The sequence below is a fragment of the Gobius niger genome (assembly GCF_951799975.1).
Source record: "Gobius niger genome assembly, chromosome: 16".
In the NCBI taxonomy this organism is placed as follows: Eukaryota; Metazoa; Chordata; class Actinopteri; order Gobiiformes; family Gobiidae; genus Gobius; species Gobius niger.
In genome coordinates this window covers 20,271,293-20,286,531 of record NC_136867.1, presented here as the reverse complement: position 1 = coordinate 20,286,531, position 15,239 = coordinate 20,271,293, and positions in this window count along the sequence as shown.

The following is a 15,239-nucleotide window of genomic DNA, read 5'->3' as shown; positions in this document are numbered from 1 at the left end:
TGCTGACTCAGGGCCTGGAAAATGTGCTATCATCAAGGGAAAAACAAATTCACAAGTTTATCAAGATATTTTGCAGAAAAGCTTGAGGCCATCTGTCCAGCAGCTGAAGCTCAACAGAGGATGGAGCTGCAACAAGACAATGACCCAAAGCACAAAAGCAAATTCAGAATGGTTTCCGAAGAATATAATACATGTTCTTGAAGGGCTCAGTCAAAGTCCTGACCTAAACTTGAATGGGATGCTGTGACGTGACCTCAAGAAAGTCATTCACACCAGACAACCCAGGAATCTCGCTGAACTGCAACAGTTTTGTAAAGAGCAATGGTCCAAGATTCATCCTGATGTCTAATCTGCAACTACAGGAAACGTCTGGATCGCTGCCAAAGGAGGGTCCATCGGTTATTGAATCTAAGGGTGTTCTAAATGTGTGGGTGGTGTTAGATTAAGCAGACACTGTTTACTAACTGAGTAATTTAGGCAGAAATATAAGAAATCTTCCTCCTACTGTAATAGCCCTATTTGACTTTCTATGTCCACTGTGAGGGTGTAGCCAACTTAAAGCCCATAGTGTATTTAGTTCAACTGCTCAGGACCAAAGAAATCTGCAACCACACAGCAATCATTATTAGTGCAGAGATATGCAGTTGGAGGCTACACAATATACACAATAGCCTCAAGCTGCATAACACTCAATAGTAGTAGAAGTGTTTGAGCTCAGTGCTTTCCTCAGTGTAGCAAATAAAGAAAACAATGCACAGAAAGCAAGACGTGGGGTGTATGTATTTGTATGAATTTCTACTTAGTGTAAGACAAAAAGTCAAACTTATATTTACACCTTTTCCCGGTCGCTTTGGCGATTTGAGAAATTATGTTGAAGTGCATTTCTCAAAACAATTCGTACAAACGACGAAATACAATAGAAAAACATCACCTGCTCAAAATGCTTATAGTCAATGAATCAAAGTTAAAGGCCGTAGCTGATTTATTTTTCGAGCATTGGAATGAAATCAGGCCTCCTGCAGTATATTGTAAATAGCCTGTCCGTCCATGGGAATGGATCTCTCCTGTGGTTCTCCCCAAGGTTTCTCTTTTCTCCTGCCTGGTTTTTGAGTTTTTCCTTGCCGTGCTGGAGAGTCTAAGGACAGGGGACACCCGCGCCGCTCGTCGCTACCTCCTATTGGACATTATAATTGCCATTATATTTACCTGAACTTTTAATTGTCATATTTATTGCTCTGTTTTATTGCCTTAATGTTTGGTGCAGCTCTGTGAGGCCCTGTGATATTGGGCTATACAAAACCATTAAACTTGAAACTTGTAAACTCAGACATTTTTGGGGAAAAGGCTTTGTGCATCTAATTATAAAGCATTTGAATCAATTTCATGAACTTACCAGCGTAAAAGCTCGTGTAACCATTTTTAAACCGGGAAAACGTGGAAGAGCTTGGTTGCTTCTAACTTCATGTCCGTTTGGATCCATAGATGAGAAGAGGAGAGGCTATATGCTAACGCCGTCTTATAAGGTAAGAATATATCAAAACTGTGGCCTATTCCTTTAAGGGTCAAAAATCCGGCGAGAACCTGAATAATGCATTTTCACTTTATGACATAAGAGACTGACAGTGGAACAAAACAACACAGAAGAAAATATCAGATCTGATCAGAGAAATGTACCAAAGTGAGCGGGAAAAATTGTAACAGGCCCATTGCTTTTTTTAAATATCTAATTCTCATATTCAGCTTAAAAATGTTCAGACATACCAGAAAGTGTATTTGTCTTTCCGCTGCTCATTTTGTGTGCCTGAACCTGTTGCTTTGGTAAACACCTTTGTAGCCATGTGTTACCCAAAAGTGCATTCATTTGTCTCCTGTTTTTCCCCTGTTCCTGTGTGTTTTGACTCTTTTGACTCAGTCCTCCCAACACCAGCGGCGGACAGTAATTGCTTTGACATTTTGCTCTCCTGTACATCTCGCGGGCCGCGCTCCATTCGAAGTCACATTAACCTTTAGCCAAAAGCAGCTGAGTTCAGGCCTATACCAGACCGGGCCGCGCCTCGAGCTGTTAACACTATACAGTGACCGACCAAGCCTGAAGGGAATCAACAAGGCAAACAGCGGTCAATGGAAAAAAAAAACACACTCTCACATGTGTGCTATTGACCATGCCATTAAAAGAGAGCTATTCATCTAAATTTAACACGCTGCAAATTATCCAGTAATTAAGTTGTGCCAAAGCAACAGCTCCCATTTGGCTAATTGCAGGTTGGTTGGTTAAATTAAGCGATTGTTTCCATGTCAACCAAGCATATTATTGTGGCCTAATCACTAGGGCATTGTGACAGCTGAATTACACAGATTTTCTCTTCAGGAAAGCACCTGTTAGTAGTCAACGGGAGCTGAACACTTCAAATAATGAGGTCTATACCCATATTTCTTGGTTTTAGTCCTGATTCAGACATTTTCCTGACTTAAACTGGTTTAGATTTGTATTCAGTTGGTTCATATGTAGTTGTCTGCACACAGGCTTATTAGCACCAGTGTTCCTGACAAGTTGACCCAACAGGGACAGTAAAGCGTACCTTAACATAATCCTCAGTCCTTCTTCTGGTTTAGTACATTTCCATAAAACGTACTGGTAAAAAGAATGAGGTCTGGGATTTTGAGACCTCCATGGTGCATACATTTACATAAGAGATTCTTATGTAGGGCTGGGGACTGTAAAGGTTTAGGTGCTTATATCTTTAGATCCACGTTTTGATGTTGTTGGTCCAGGGACAGAATTACAGTAAATGACATGGTTGGTTTCTCACTTTGATTTTTTTGGTTTGTTTTTTTGCAACGTGTTTACCCCATTTTTTTCCTAATTTTTGCTCATTTTGTAACTTTTTTTTTAAATATTTCACCTATTTACTATTTTTCCCCCCCACTTTCACCCATTTTTTAATCACTTTATTCCTTTTTTTTTTTTTTTTTTTTACCTATTTTTGCCCATTTTCCTTCCCATTTTTGACAATTTTTTCCCCTGATTTTTCCCACAATTTTTCCAGATTTTCTCCCATTTCCCCCCCCCAAATGACTCCCCATTTTTCGCACATTTGTTGACATCGGAGATGAACCCAATTCAACCTGGATCAAACATGAATTGCCGCCATGAATTGTGCCTGCCCCTTTTCTCCTATCAGTTAACAAAGCCAGAAGTGCCAAGTTAAGGCAAAGAGAGGCAAAAGTGGGCAGGGCGGAAAAAGGTGAATATTAGTTTTGGCGATCAGACCCTGGCAGCAGACATCGATGTATGTATGAAAGTCAGTATGGATGAACAGCTTGGAGTTAGGGATGTCTTCCCCAGAGCCTGAACTGGTGGTGGTATGGAGACCCGTGAAGACGCAGCAGGGAGAAGAGGCGGAGATGGGGCGGAGGTGGGTCGCAATGCAGCTGGGAAGCGAACGAACCATGATTGCTGGGGCTTAAAAGTGGGACTGAGGGCGATGATTGGCCACTACGGAGGTGCGGCTCATACGCTGATGGGCTGAGGTGGAGGTGTGGCCCTCTCAGAAGCGGTCACTGGCTGGAGGTGATGCTGAAATGAGTCTACCTGGTTGAATTAACGCCTAGGCTTCATTATTGTAAATTTGCATATCTTCCACACATTATTGTTCTGTTGTTTTCTGGTTCTTGATGACAAATATTCTAGTGTAGGTATCGAAAAAAGTAACGTTCAGGTATTTGCATCATTTTTACAATACCCCGCCCTACTCTTCTGATCCTTAAAGGTGCATGAAGCAGGATGAATAAGCAAGGATCTGAGTGTGTCTGACACGGGGCAAATGAAGATGGATGCAAAAATGCAGCTCGCTAAGTGGCACAAGGAAGAAACAGCAGTAAAAATGATTAAAGGCATTGCAAATTTTGATGGAAAATGCATCATATTTGTTGCAGTATGTTATTTTGAGGCTATTTAAGCAGTTACATTATGTCGTCCTTGAAAATGTCACACAATTTTCTTTTTATGGATAAGAAGTAGAACCACAGCATATTTAAAATGCAGAGCAAGATTCAGAAGCCTTGTTAAAAGTTTTTCGGTGGCCCCATTAGAAGGCATTTATATCACAGCACTTTTGTAGCTGCTCTAGATTCTGCAGACAATGGCAGTGATGGCAATTACCCTCCACCACAATGAATAAGTCACCAGATATCACCCGGATGCATTGTATGAAATGATCATTCTTCTCAGATACAGACCCAGACAGCACTCGACTAATTTATCCGCTTCAAAAGTTTGCTTACACCCCTGAGCCCTGACCTACTTATAAAACTCTCAACAGCGTTCAAAAGCATGTGTTTTCTATCCTTACAGCACAAAACAGTGAAGTCTACACTATTTCCCTTAAATGTGAAGTGGTTATCTCTGCTCCATCTTTTGGACTGACCTTTGTTTTTTCCTGGTCCTTGTTAATCAGTCAAAAAAATGACTGTTGATTGTTTTAGTCTGCCATAAATGCTTCTTAACTCCCACCTGAACCAAGCACATTTCTCCAGTTCAGTTTTACCCAAATCTAAAAGCTCATCGACAGGAGCTTGCAGCCGATGGGCCAGTGTAACGCCTCATTTGAAAGCTAAGACCTCCAAAACCGAGCTAGGATTTTTCGCTTTCACGTTTTCGTTGTATTATTGGTGCTTTTTAGTCACATTTTTGTGGCCTTTTTGTCTTTATTTGTGACTGTTTTGTTGTTTTATCATCTCTTTTTGATGCTTTTTCTGTCGCCTGTTTTGTCGCCGTTTCGTCACTTTTTTGCAGCTTTTTTGTCGCTTGATTTACTGCGTATTCATCCTCATTTACGTTTCTGTCGCTATTCTGATGATTTTTTCAAGAAGCTTTTAGATTGGCTTTCTTCATCACTTTTTTCCTTCCTTTTTGTCGCGTTTTTGTTGCTTTTTTAAATTGTGTTTTTGTTGCTTTTCTGGCTCTTTTTTGTGTCTTTTTTTTTGCTTCTTCTTTTCAGTCTTTTGCTGCTCGGTTGTTGTATTGTCATGTGTCATCCTCGTTTTCACTGACACATCTATCAAGAAGCTTTTAGGTTTGGGTGAAGCCGAACTGGAAAAAAAATGTGCTCAGTCATTACAGGTGGGGGTTAAGAGCTTAAGGAGCTTGGGTTAAATTAATTGGGAAAGAGTAAACAACCCAACGTGCACTGAACATGAAAACTATACAGGTGTAAATTGGCCTTTTCTGGCTCCTATACTCAGGTCTAGTTGTATGTGTTTTATAAACATGTGATCAAAGCTAAAAGGTCAAAGTCATCTACCACACGTGCATCCAAAGATATTAGATCGCAAACTCTTGGTGGAAAGAGTTCAGTGTCTCTGCGGGTTTGTTAGCACCGTTTTTGAGAGCAGGTGGAAGCCGAGAAAAGGAGGAAGGGGCAGGGAAGGAAAGGGAAGGGAGAGAGCGATGTTTCATGATGCTTAACTCGACTGGACCTGGCCCAGAGACTCCCTAAAGCCCTTTCACATGTTGTGGGCTATCCAATACTTTCTAACAGACACAAAAATATCCATTCACACGCAGCCACCAATCCTTCCTCTTCCACTGCTTTGTAATACAGCGCGACCCCGGGGGCTATTCTGACACTGACCAGCTCCTGAGAGAGATTCACAAGATTTGCACCGACAGATGATACGTCTATTTTATTCCTACATTAGCTGCGGGCTATTTCTCCAAAGGATAAAGAGGAGAGAGGTAGAATTGTTTCCATGGTTACAGCCAATCAGAGACGGACACCGTAGAGTCATGGAGTTATTCGTTCATTCGGGGCAGCGCCTGTAATCCTGTGGCTGCAGTTTGGGTTTGGGGAAACAGGTGGGGATGGATGTCGTTGGTAGGTTTGGAGGATTTGGGGCCAGTTGGCTGCGTTTTTAAACTTTCATTTCTCCATGAATTTATAATGGAAACTGCCATTTCAAGGGCCATTTTCTCAAAATGTGTTTTTCTCACATATGCACAGGTACAGAAGTAATTTTCTCTTGTACTTTGTTGAAGGTTTCTCAAATGGATTTTCCCATTTCTAATTCAAAACCTGTTTATTGAGCTTTTAAACCTCCCAAAAAACAAAGTGAAATCTGAATTTATACAGTTTATTCACTATAACTGACTTATTAACCTTTTAACCCCCACCTGAACCATTTCTCCTGTTCGGCTGTCCACACCCAAATCTTCATCTATCTTTCAAAAGTTTCTTGACTGGACAGCTATAGACCAGTGTAACCTCTCATTTCAAAGCTAAAACCAACAAAACTGATCTCTTTCCTTGCGTGTTACGTTGTGTTTTTTACCTATAGTCTTTTCTTGCCACTCTTTTGTGCCTTTTATGTCACGTTATTATCGCATTTTGTTGCTGTTTTGATGCTTTTTTTCCAAGAAGCTTTTTGATTTGGGTAAAGCCAAACTGGAGAAAATGCATTTGGTTCAGGTGGGGGTTAAGAGGTTAAAAGACAATATATCTGGGGCAGTAGTGGTTCAGATAGTAGTGCGGGTCGTCTTGTAACTCGTGCACACTGTTGCTCTGCCCTTGGGAAAATTTCCTATTTGGCTGCTATAGCCAACATCGCCATGGAGATGAGCTTACAGGCAGGTTACAGGCAGGTTTTAAAGCAGTAGTAAGTAACTTGTTTACCTTAATAAATCCTTTTCGTAGTCCCTCTGGGGGTAATACAAGTGTTAATGGGAGGATTGGGGGGTCTTTCATCTCCCCCTGGTGTCTCTGGCCAGAAAACCACAATTGCAGCTTTCCCTGCTCCGACCCGGAGGCGCAGTGCACAAGAAGAAGCTACAGGCTAGCAGGCAAAGCAAGCCAAGTCTGAGAGAAATTATCTCCATTGTGTAATGGGGTTGTGGCACAATGTAATATATCCCTCTCTCCCTTTGTCTTTTCTGTCAACGTAGTATTTACTCTCGCGGACAATTAATAAATACAAATAAAAACACAACATGCTACGACACCTGCAGTGGCGCATAGGGCCTCTAGGGGCATGAATTAGATCTGCTTTAAGAGAGGCGAGCTGAAACACTGCAAAGACATGTTGTCTGTTAATTTCTTAAGTGTTTTTCTACAATCAAAACATGATTTGGTAAAAACAATCTTTAATATTATCTCTTAACCCTCATCTGACCTGAGGTAAAACATCCAATTATTGCAGCGAAAATTCCAACCCCAACTTTAAAAGCAGTATCTTTTAAAAAATGCATACCAAAAAATCCTAAATTATGGATTGAAACTGTTGCGTAACAAGTCTGTCATCTGTCTCATGAATAATTTAGTCCTAAAAACTGAAGAAACAACATCTTTTTTTCTCAACTGTGCCCAAATTGTACACTAATCTATTTGTTTGGCGGATGTTTAGCACACACTAGATTGTGCATAGATTGTAAACGATTGCTTATTGTTACCGCAATGTTGTTTTAAAGAGTTTACCACAAGAAGAAGTAAAGAAAATAAGGAAGACAAAAACCCAGCAGCACCGAGAGGAGACCACACATAAAGGAAAGCTTTTCTTATACATTCCCATCAAGTGAAGTGTGAAATTGTGGGACGGCTGTAATAAAAGAACAAGATAAGAAACCGGCGTTGCTTTTACGCTGCTGCTGATGGTGCTGAGATTTGCTTGTTTTTGCTGAAAAGGCTCGTAAAGGCTGACAGGAGCATGGATCACAAACACCCTAACAATTCCAACGTTATCATCTTCACATTAAAGTCCATCTGAGAATATGGAAGTATAGAAGTTTCCTGAGAATGTGTGTGGAAGTTTTGCCCGGCCAAGGGTGAAGGTGAAGGTGAAGCCACAGAAAAGGACGGTTTGAATTTGCGTTTCCCTGAAGTCAGCGGTTTTAATGGAAAGGAGAGGAAGATTAGTCAGATTTTACATGACAAGTCAATCAGCGCGCTCTCGACACCAGTGGATCAGAAATAATTGGTGGCAAGGGAATTTCTCTGCTCTTTTTTATCACTTGAAATGGTTAAACAGCGGCTCATTTGCATTGAATATGAGAACAGGAAGTAAAATAATGAGGAAAGATTAGTAAAAGTGTGAAAATGTGGTCAAGTTCCACTTTATTGTCATCATACATAGGGAACATCTGCATTTTACATCGAATCCCCCATCTGAACGGAGCCCATTTTCTCCAGTTTGGCTTTACCCGAATCTATAAGCTTCTTGAAAAAGCGTCTATATAGCGACGAAAACTAAGGAGGAAAATGCAGCAAAAAAGTGAGAAAAACACAACAAAAAAGACAAAAAAGAGCAACAGAAAAGTGACAAAGCTATAAAAATGTGGTTAATATGTGACCTACAAAACTCATCGTAGCTTTTTTGTCACGTTTATGTCACATTTTTAGTGTTTTTGTTGTATTTTCATCACTCTTTGTCTCTTTTTGAATCTCTTTTTAAAAATCTTTTTTAATCTCTTTGTCGTCTCTTTTTTATCTCTTTTTTCATGTCTTTTTTATCTCTTTGTCTTCTCTTTAAAGTCTCTTTTTTCATCTCTTTATCTCTTCTCTTTTTTCATCTCTTTATCTCTTTTTGTCTCTTTTTCATCTCTTTTTTGTCTCTTTTTTCATGTCTTTTTTACATCTTTGTCTTCTCTTTTTTTGTCTCTTTTTCATCTCTTTTTTCGTTTCTTTCTTCATGTCTTTTTTATCTCTGTCGTCCCTTTTTTCATCTCTTTTTGTCTCTTTTTTCATCTCTTTTTTATCTCTTTGTCTTCTCTTTTTTGTCTCTTTTTCATGCCTTTTTTCATCTCTGTCATCCTGTTTTTAATCTCTTTTAATCTGTCTTCTCTTTGTCCTCTTTTTTTATCCCTTTTTATCTCTTTGTCCTCTCTTTTTCATCTCTTTTTTGCCTCTTTTTTTTAATCTCTTTATCTCTCATGTGTTTCATAGTTTCGTTGTCTTGTTTTTGTCAGGTTTATGTTGCATTTTTCTTGTGCTATTGTTACTTTTCCGCCATGTTTTTGTTGCTTTTTTGACTTTTTTTTCAAGAAGCTGTTAGATTTGGGTAAAGCCAAACTAGAGAAAATCTGCTTGGTTCAGATGGGGGTGAAGAGTTTAACAAATCCTTCCTCTGCCGCTGCTGCTGCATGCGGCTCAACGCTTTACCTTTCTATGCTATTCTATGCTATGCCTGCTATGCCGCTCTGGAAATATACAAACAGAAACAGACCTTTTCATGGCGTAATTATTTGAGTGCATTCAGAAAGCCATGTAAATTATGTAGATGAGAAATCTTACCTCAAGTGCAGCGAGTATTGAACAAGAAGAAGATAGATTGGTTGGAGCTGAAAAGGAGAAAGGTAAAGTGCAAAGATGAGGTAGACTGAGGCAGAAAAAGTACATGGGGTTAAAAATAAAAGGGCTGGAGAATGAATGAAATGAAGGGCATGCCTGGGCTTTTTCTTTTTAGTCACAATCGATTAATTGTTTGTCTGTGTAAAGATTTTCCACAGATTCTGTACAATGATCGATACATGAACAATTACTTTCAGCTGATCATATTTGGATACTGTGGGTTAATTATTATTATTATTATTATTATTATTATTATTTATTTATATTATTATTTAGCGCTTTTCAAGAAAACTGACCTCTTAACCCCCACCTGAACCAAACACATTTCCTCCAGATTGGCTTTACCCAAATGTAAAAGCTTCTGGAAAAAAGTGTCAACATAGCAATGAAAACGAGGATGAAAATGCAACAAAAAAGCCACAAAAAAGTGTCAAAAACACAACAAGAAATGACAAAAGAGTGACAAAAAAGTGACAAAAGGATGACAAAAAGGTGACAAAAAGACCACAAAAAGTAGTGAAAAAGTGACAAAAACACAACAAAAAAGTGAGGAAAAAGTGTCAAACACACAACAAGAAATGACAAAAGAGTGTCAAAAAAGTGTCAAAAAAGTGTCAAAAAAGTGACAAAAGGATGACAAAAAAGTGACCAAAATGCCACAAAAAAGTGATGAAAAAGTGACAAGTCGAGAAGCTTTTAGATTTGGGTAAAGCCGAACTGGAGAAAACGCACTCAGTTAAGAGATTAAAATTCCACATATTTGTTAATTAATTCGCCATTGGTGCTGATTGACATTGTGTCCTTGAGCCAGACACTTCACCCGCCCTTCCTGTGTGAATGAGTTGGTTGGTAACCAGAAAATTGGTCCCTAGGGCAGCTGTGGCTACAATTGTAATTTGCCACCACTGATTATGGAGTGAATGATGAATAGTAGTTGTGGTCTTTACCCCTGAACTAGAACTGAATGACCATGAAAACTTCATGTGCAGATCAAACCTGCATTTGTTCAGATGGTTTGCACAAACACACTCGAACGACGTTGTCCCGCAAGGGTTTGAGCTGCGGGGGGAAAGAGGGATGTTTATGAACTCTAAACGTCATGTCGTTATTAAAAGCGGAGATTCGTGGCTGGTTCTAATTTACGGAGGAGCTGATGGAGCAGAAACAAGTGGAGCACGACTGGAGACACGCGTCCGACGGCCCCATTCATCACGAGGACTCACAGGGACAAGGCCAGAGAGAATGAAGAGAAGTGTTGACTAATGAAGATATGAATTAAACTGTGCAAGACTCGGCTCTTTGTCATTATATAAACAACTTGAAAATAATCCTATTGCTTTTGGTAAGTAGCAATGTCAAACCAAATGCTTTTTATGGACCCCCAAAGAGTCTTTCCTAAAGGCTGAATGAACTGTTGGCAGATTATACCAATCACACCAATTATATATGCACTATGACTTCCTCAGGATACTGTAAATGCCATGACTTAGTTTGTTCACCATCCAGATATTGTAAAACACGTGTTGTATTATACCCTGTTCTCTTGATCGACGATAGCTTGAGTTAATTTTTTCAGAGTTGAATTGAAAATTACAGTCCAGAATCTCAGTTCAATGTCAATGCAGTGATTGCCAATCTGTACAAGTATGTCAGAAGTAGATGGATGGATGGATGGATGGATGGATGGATGGATGGATGGATGGATGGATGGATGGATGGATGGATGGATGGATGGATGGATGGATGGATGGATGGATGGATGGATGGATGGATGGATGGATGGATGGATGGATGGATGGATAGATAGATAGATAGATAGATAGATAGATAGATAGATAGATAGATAGATAGATAGATAGATAGATAGATAGATAGATAGATAGATAGATAGATAGATAGATAGATAGATAGATAGATAGATAGATAGATAGATCATAGATCAGTTCATTAATTTGCTCTGTCCCAATAAACCAATAAATAAACAAGATAGATAAATAGTCAGAAAACCATCTGAAGAAGTACAAATACCACCAGTGGTATAGCTTGAGAACCACTGATCTAATGGTTAGACTTTTGATCATCTCTTATTTCATGTAAAGCTGAAAAGAATATTTTATTTGTCAGGATTGAAGGTGGTTCCACCAAACACACTCTGTTGCTTTAGTCACAGACCGACGGCAACGTGGCTTGTCCACTGAATGTTGCGTGTTGGAGGCTGTGATAGACTTGAATGGGTTTTGCTCCAGCCTTCATGCATTTTACATCAGCGCTGTGCAGAGAGGAAAGGGCTTGGGAGACTCAGAGAGATACAGAGAGAGGCTGTGAATCGCGTCAGAGCTGCAAATGGGAAAAGCACTGTGAGCAAGGTCAGAGGAGATTAAAAATAGAGCAGGTGTAGAAACCATGTAAAAACAGTCTTACAGCAAAGCAGTAAGCAGCAGCAGTCATCTCTCGGTTTTATGGTGAGCCTCATGAATCTTATGGTAGTATTTGCAAGCCATTGATAACAGTTAAACTATTAGAAAAAGAAAAACACAGTAATGCTCAAAAGGAGGATAGGATGAAGCAAATAAAACTTAGTTATGCCAACCCCATCCAACTTATACAGTTGAATATGTTTAATAATGGCCAAAAAACAAAAATACACATTCTCAACAGCAAAACAAATTAGCTACTGAGAGGCTTTTTGCATTTTAGGTAGGCTACATACACTGCCGTTCAAAGGTTTGGGGTCACTTGAAATGTCCTTACTTTTTCAAGAAAAGCACTGCTTTTTTTCAATGAGGATAACATTAAATTAATTGTAAACACAGTCTAGACATTGTTGATGTTGTGTATGCCTATTCTAGCAGGAATCGGGTGATTTTTAATCCATAGGTGTGCAGAGGTGCATTTCTACCATCGCTCCAGTGTTCTAAGTACATTGTGTTAGCTAATCGTGTTGCAATTATGCTAGCACTGCTGAAAACTGTTGTGCTGATTAGAGAAGCTATAGACCCCAGACTTGCAACGGTAGTGCATGTTCTCAAACTTATGGCTTCTGTACCTGACAGGACTTTGCTGGCACTCAGTCAAGTGACTAAATTTAGCGAAAGCTAAAACATAAATGACAGATTTGGGTTGCATATACACACACAAGCACAAGGTGTAATGCGAGAGAAAACCTTCCCTCTGTTTTACTTTACTGTGGGCACACCATTCCTCCTTTGAAAGCCAAAAAGCTCCAAATTCAGTGACTGAGATTTAACAGGAGTTGTGCACACAAACACTAGTTGTGACTTTGTGTTTATTTTGTTTGGTTTTAGTCATTGGATCTTGTAATGTGGCGCCTTAGGATCCTTTATGAGAGTTTATTCTCTAAAATGAAAATGGCAGAGGGGTACTTATACTTTGAGGATCCTTGAATAACTATAGGACAACCCTGGGCAGGTAGTCGCCATCATGCTAATTCAACACAATGGAAAAAACATAATTAATTTTCCATTTAGTAGTTAATAAATGCATCAAACTATTTTCCGAATGTGTTAAACGTAAATTCATAACTCCGTAATTTGGTGAAACTGCCTCTATAAATCTGAATTGATGCATATATGAGATGTTTTGCCATGTAGAAATCACATTTGAGGAAAGAGAAAGGGCTGGAGATACTGGAAGCCCCCATGACACAGATTGAAAACTCGGCACAACAGGTTGCGGGTGGAGGCTGTAAGTGTGAATAATAATGGCAATAATGGCTCTAGAGTATTTCACAGTGTTACAACAGTTATTCTTTGCAAGAGACGGGAATATACATAAAGTCCATGAAGGAAGATGTGCAGATGTCAAAGTGCAGATGAGCATTTAATGAATTTGTCTGTGATTGGTCTTTAATTTAGCTAAGATAATGAGTCTCCCTTCCAAAATAACTTTGTGAAACAGACCAGGCCAAAACACTGAAGGACGTGGACGTCATTCACAAATCCTCACTGACTGTTAGTGCACTTGCCGTGTGGCCGGAAGCCGTGTCTGTTATACTGTTATATTTATGAGCTCATAAATCTGACACTGGACGTGGATCAGTGTGGGCTGAAAATGCAACATAAGTAATTGATGTGGGGGCACAGGTTTAGCAACTCATTCTTGAATATTGCATTTGTTAGACTCAATTGTATCTACCAAGTGGCTATAACATTTGAAAAAGACTTGCCACAGCTGCCAGTGAAGAAAAAAAAGAAGAAAAAAAAAATCAATGTTGAGCCCCGCAACATAAGTTCCAAAAGAAAAGGTCAGTCCAAAAAACTTCAGCCAACTTAAGGACACACAGTATTTATAGACATCAACTCAATCTAGCCCAACCCAGCCCAGCTAAGAGGAAGTCTAAAACGCTTGCTCTAAAATATGCTGAAAGGCTGTTATTAAAATTTAAAGCCAAGAAGTGACTGCTGACGTCCCTGGAGGATCGTTATGTGTGAATACAATGATGACTAAAGCCAGGATATTTGGCTGTTTCTTCCCATCCGAACATAATCAAATCTGCTAGGGCTTGTAGCTGTCACAATAAAGATGATTGTGATTGAACAAACATAATAGTCCTTTTTTTAGGGGTATATTTAAATGTTTTATGATCTACAGGCCTATGCAACATCCTCAGAAAGACGGAGCTTCATTTTTCCATAATGAACGAGTGTCGGTGAACTGTCCAGAGTGTATACCTCTCACAGGCCCATATCTGCCTCCTCCAGCCACTGAAATCCTGTGACACAAAAACAGGCAAACAAGCTACTGATTAAAGCGACAGTCTGTAAGATTGCAAAGTGAGAGTGAAATTTGAAAGTAAACTATCAAGCTCCCTTCCCCTTCTCCCCTGATTGGACCTGTCGGGCCGACCGGTTCACAGGAAAGCTCGTCTCATTGGTCAAAGTGATGGCATCTGATTAGTTGCTAAAATCAGCAAAGGGAGGAACTAGATAATCTATTGAATTTAAAGCATTTAAAGGAATAGGCCACCATTTTTACATACTGAGATATGTTCTTACCTTAGCTTAGACGAGTTGATGCGTAACTGTCTGGTCTTTGTGCGTGCACTCAGTCACTCAAATAGACCAAAGATGTTGTTAGCATTTAGCCTCTCCCAACATAATAATACCTCAGGAGCACTTCGACTTTACTGCACAGACGACGCTCCTAAGGTGTTACTATGCCTTACAATATAGTTCCCCTTTTTATACGCTTAGAAAATCGACATGTTTCATTTTGTGTAACTGTACTTGGATGGTGTAACTTTTCACGTAACTGTATTTAAAAAGGGAAAACGTGGAACAGCTCTGTGGCTTCTAATTTCACCCCAGTTTGGAGCTATACCTATGCTGGAAGAGGCTAAATGCTAACAATGTGTGACTGAGCGCACGCACAAAGACCCGACAGGTACGCATCAACTCGTCTATGGTAAGAACATATCTCATCATGTAAAAACGGTGGCCTATTCCTTTAAACTGACATACTATCACTTTAATGGAGTTGTTAGAGTTGCCCTGAAATGGAACAAAGGATTCTTCTTTTTACCCCTCCTGGAAGCGCCACCTTAACGTGGTGGGAGGGGTTTGAGCACCCGAATGATCCTGGGAGCTCTGTTGTCGGGGGCTTCATGCACTGGTAGGGTCTCACATGGCAAACAGGTCCTAGGTGACGGCTCAGACAAAGAGCGGTTCAGATGCCCCTTATGAGAGACCAACAGGCCCGGTTAGAACCATGAGGCCGTCCTTCTGTGGAACCACCACCTGCAGGAGGAGCCAGAAGGGGCTGGTGCAATGTGATTTGGGCAGCTGTTGGAGCTGCCCAAATCGACCCCGCAACGGACAAGTGGAAGAAAAGGGATGGATGGATTTGATCTCCGCACGCTTAGAAATCTCCATAATTGACATC